Below are 4,838 nucleotides of genomic sequence, written 5' to 3' on the forward strand. Positions count from 1 at the left end.
AGCATTTATTTCTCAATTCAAGATACAGTATAAAATGCATAGACATGTATATGGACGATACAGCTCCACTTCTTCCCACTTTGGGGAAATAAAGCTATAATATCAAAGTTACTGGCGCATGTGAGAGATGTCCCGTTGAAACACCCGTTACACCCATCGCGAGTCAGTCTTAGCTGTCGATCGTCCATTTATACAATATAAAAAAAACTAAATAATCGGAATCAAGAACACTTATATATCATATAGCCTATATCAGTTTGATATCAAAATGCAAAGAATCACAGATCTTTGAGAAGAAATTGTTTAACATGCTTTTTGACTATTCTAAAGTACTAGGAAAGAATATATATGTATGTGTATGTTTGTTTTGTTTCTTTCTCAGTATGTTCTGTAGAGCTAAAAGTTTTTCCTCCCATGACTTTAAGCCTGTAGTCAAACTAAAGGCAGGTGAAACTTGAACAAACAGTTCTGACCCTGACCTGTGATCAGAGACAGGTTGGCAGGAATAAGGATTTTGTGTGTGACACCTGCAGGCAAAACAAAGAGTAGCTTCTCCGTTTGGATTCTGAATTTTTAAACATGAAGATCACGTTGAGGTTTAAGGTTTAGATGCTGTTTTTATTGTTTTTTTGCAATATTGAAATCAATCAGCTGCTAAAATCGAACATTTTCCCCACAAATCCCTGAGTGAACATTTGTTGTTTGGTAAGAATTTTTATGAGCGGGACTTTCTGGGCTGGACAGCGACACAGATCTATTACCCACAGACAGAATGACACTGACCTCGTGACCTTTAGTGTGGACAGTTTTACGTCATGACAAGGACAACAATTTCCAGAGCCGCACTATTTCTCCAGGCGCAGTGCATATTTATCAGCCCTGTTTTTCGAGAGGGAGTCGATGTAAATTACCGCAAGGTTATCCGTCTGGAGTCCATTATTAAGTTACTTCTTCCACTTCTGTGAGGCAGTTTGTGCTGAAAGTTATCGAGGCCACAGACAATAAGAGCAGAACACTGTGAGATTTGTGTTCCAGGGAGACGGGAAGATTAGAAGGAGAGAAGGCGGTGCAGTGGAAGCAGATGCAGAATCTGTGGAGGAGAACCACAACATATCCAGCTGAAAACAACGAATCAGCGAATGAACTCGATGTCCTTACAGACGATTCCCTCACCCACGAGCGCACACAGGCTCTCACGCTGCTGCTGTTTGTCTCGGAGCTGGAGGCGGATCCATGTGGTTCCAGGACATCGGGCCTTGACATTAAACAAACTTTGCCCAAATTAAACTTTGCTCAGATCAATGGGATCTTTCCTCGTGTAGCGTGACTCTGCCAATGCATGGTTAACTTTGTACAGAATCATCGTCCAACTTAAATCAATGCAGGGTCCTCTGGTAACGTTTTCTCCACCTTACATGACGTAGCAAGAAATGATTTCACGCAGCAAATGCATTCATGTTCCTTATTTTCTGTAAAATTCTTTATGTTTAGGTATTATATCCATTACGTTTTTAAATGGGAATACATTACCTTTACCCTTTTGCAAAACCTTCCTTTTAAAAAGCCCTGTGTTTTAATTTTCAGCCTGCACTGAACAAAATGTCAAGATTAAATGACTTTCAAAAGAAATAAATAATGAAAATGACTCATTATAAGAACAACAAGAGGTCTACAGCCCCAGAAGTGGCCCCGAGAGGCTGCACTGTTCATTACACCTCATATTACGAAAGAGTCGGACACACCGAACAATAAACGGAGCAGCTTTTATTTTTAGAAGCAGAAACAGTGGAAAGGCTTCAAGTGTCCTGAGGGAAGCGCGTGATGAACAGCGGAGGGGTCGTTCAAGATCCAAGGGGCTCGTTCTTTTAGGAGCAAGAAGTCAATTTAATTCAAATCTGTCTAAATGGACTGTAAGAAGTCTCATGAGTGTGTGAGGTTGGTATTTTGGCTGCAAGGTGACAGACTCAGGGAGCGTCCATAATGAGAATGAGTCGCTCCCTGTGAAGAATTGATGTGCTCAGCAAATAAATCCACAAAAATCTGATCAGTTTATATTGTATATTCCTCGAAAATGGAAAATGTAGCCTGACGGTAGGTCTAGACTGAAGTCTGAGGATCCGTCAGAAGTATGGACAGTGGACAAACATCTCATATTGCTCAGAAGTTCAGCCAATAACTCTGAGGAGAGCTTGTCAGAACTTTGACCCGACACTGGCCTTCACCTACTTCTAGAAAAGGTTGCGGGGTCACCAGGAGATTAGAAGGAGACGTCGCAATAGGATGCAGTTCACCTAGAGGGCAGTCACGAGGTACAACGCAATAAATTGGAGTGAATGGAGCTAAACGGCTTAAAATCACTCGCTTTAGAAGTACAAAGCCACAAGTTCTATTTTAGTTGCCGTAATTGAAAAGGAAAAAATACTAATGGCGATTCTGCCCAGTATCATCCTGTTAATGCAAGCTGATTGGTCCGTTAAGGATTCTAATTACGACAGCACACCTTCCTTGATGGCACAAGTCGAGTGAAAGTCAATGATCATTTAAAAGAGAAGCAGGAGGCCGGATGTAAATCAAGCTGATGTAGCGGCTGCTAATCAGTCATGGTGACACACAAAAACTAGCTCAGGTGAAACAACAATAGTGAATATCGTCAATAATACTTACAGAAAATTATATCGCTACAATTAAAGGCCACAAATTAAGCTATATCACATTATTTTATCCCCTTATATCAAAAAACATAAAGAAAATTGTCAGATTTTCTTTTTTTTTACAAAATATTTTGTGGCTAGAGCTAACACCTTGTGAGCGCCCCCTACACATCCCAGAAGTTGCGAGAGTGGAAGTTTTCCCGCTTGTTAGAAGTTCTCTGAAGTGAGTGAGTGTCTGTAACACAACTGAAGTAACCTGTGTTATTCCATGTTGCTCTGGACTCTGAACTTTGACTCGGCAGGCAAACAAAATGTGAACGTGATCTGAGCTCTCTTGTTTTTCAGATATTTTTTTGTGTTGAACACAAGTGACCGACCAGCCCAGGTCAAAATATATACGACTGATACCTTTCAGTGAAACACAAATGCAGCCTCACAACAACTCACATCTTAAAACTACAAAAGACAGAGCTTCCTGTTGTTGATCACAAGTATCTGGAACTTCTCCTGATCCACACTATGACAAAATCTTAAGTTTAAGTCCTGTACCTTTTTAATCTTGTTCTGTCAATGTTCATCATTATTTTATTTCAACATAGCCTCGTTTTCTGCCTGTGTTATTTTATGACATTGATCTTGATTCTATCTTTGTTCTTCTTATATTCATGCTTGAATTGCTTTCCTTCGCCGTGATTTATTGATACACCCCTGTGTGTATATCAAGGATTTACTGACTCCCTATGAGCCTGGGGGCCATCAGCTGATAATGGTTTAGTTCCCAGTGCTCGACTGGGCAGAGGTGGACTAGAGGTCCCCAAACTCTGGAGTGATTTACCAGCTGAGATCAGAAATGCTCAATCTAAATCTGGCACTGCGTTTAAATCCGTTGTTAAAACATATTTAATTGGATTTATAACTATTTAGAATCTAATTGTATTTTGTTGTTGTTTTGTTGTTATTTTCATCATCTTATGAAGCACGTTGTGACTTTGTTCTATATAAATCAGGCTCACTTTATTATCAGGATTATCATTGTTGCTGTTGTTCTAAAGTCCTCTGACTCAACTGCTGGTATTTTTAGCGCGGTATAAATAAACCTCAGTTGACCAGAGATATTCAATCCAGTTCAAACAGGAGATGAAACAGAAGTGCACAGACAATTCATCCGGACGCATACAAAAAGACTAAATACTGACAAATCTAAGAAAGTTTAAAAAACACAGAATACAAATATGTCACAATAAATAATTCTAGCTCTGATGTGACGTATTTTTTTGTTTGGTTTTCCCCTCTGAGCTCTGATGACTTTCAAACATGCTCCTACACAGTGGTGTATAAAGTACTCGAAAGCCATACTTGAGTAAAAGTACAGATATCTTACCTGAAAGTGACTTCGGTAAAAGTAAAAGTCACCCGTCAGAAAATGACTTGAGTAAAAGTCTTAAAGTAGCTCATATTAAAAGTACTTAAGTATCAAAAGTAAAAGTACAAGTACCAAAATTAAAATGCAAAGTGCTTTTTATAGTAGGCCTATACAGACACAAAACAACCCAAAATGTTTCTCCTCAAGATTTATCTCAACTGATTGAAGAATTATAACAACAATATGAATATAATGTATGTAATGTATAATTCTCCCTAGATGAGAGAGAGAGAGAGAGAGAGAGAGAGAGAGAGAGAGAGAGAGAGAGAGAGAGAGAGAGAGCGAGAGAGAGAGAGAGGTCAGCTGCTCAAGTAACGAGCCAGTTTGAGAATGTAAGAAGTAGAAAGTACACATATTTCTGTTCAAATGTAACAAGTAAAAGTAAAAAGTCGTCAGGAAAATAAATACTCAAGTAAAGTACAGATATGTGAAAAATCTACTTAAATACAGTAACAAAGTATTTCTACTTCGTTACTTCCCACCACTGCTCCTACATGTGTATTAAGGTGAATTGAATATTAAGGTGAAGCCTCAGCCTGCCAACGTGCACATCTGCCCTCACGCATGGGGTCATCCTCCTCTGACGCGCCAGATGTTTGTCATCTTAAAGGGACACACCCTCTCTCTCATCTCTCACCCAATGGAAACCCCGGCACGTTGGATCTGATGGGCCGGGCTTCTGCACGTCGCAGCCCGATTCGCTGTCACCTGCTCCGGACATTTAAAAAACAAACCGCACGGTCCTTGCACCGGGTCAGTTCTGT

The 4,838-nt window shown here is 39.9% G+C and overlaps 1 long non-coding RNA gene across 1 annotated transcript; it reads right to left on the reverse strand.

The window, feature by feature from the left end:
- Positions 1 to 597: 597 nt before the first annotated feature.
- Positions 598 to 1,227, reverse strand: LOC133003809 (uncharacterized). The gene is made up of 2 exons (XR_009678300.1): positions 1,174 to 1,227; positions 598 to 1,090 (listed from the first exon to the last, which is right to left on the reverse strand). It is a non-coding gene; the product is annotated as an uncharacterized LOC133003809 (long non-coding RNA).
- Between the last annotated feature and the right edge of the window lie 3,611 nt (positions 1,228 to 4,838).

This window comes from Limanda limanda, chromosome 6, assembly GCF_963576545.1.
Source record: "Limanda limanda chromosome 6, fLimLim1.1, whole genome shotgun sequence".
NCBI lineage: Eukaryota > Metazoa > Chordata > Actinopteri > Pleuronectiformes > Pleuronectidae > Limanda > Limanda limanda.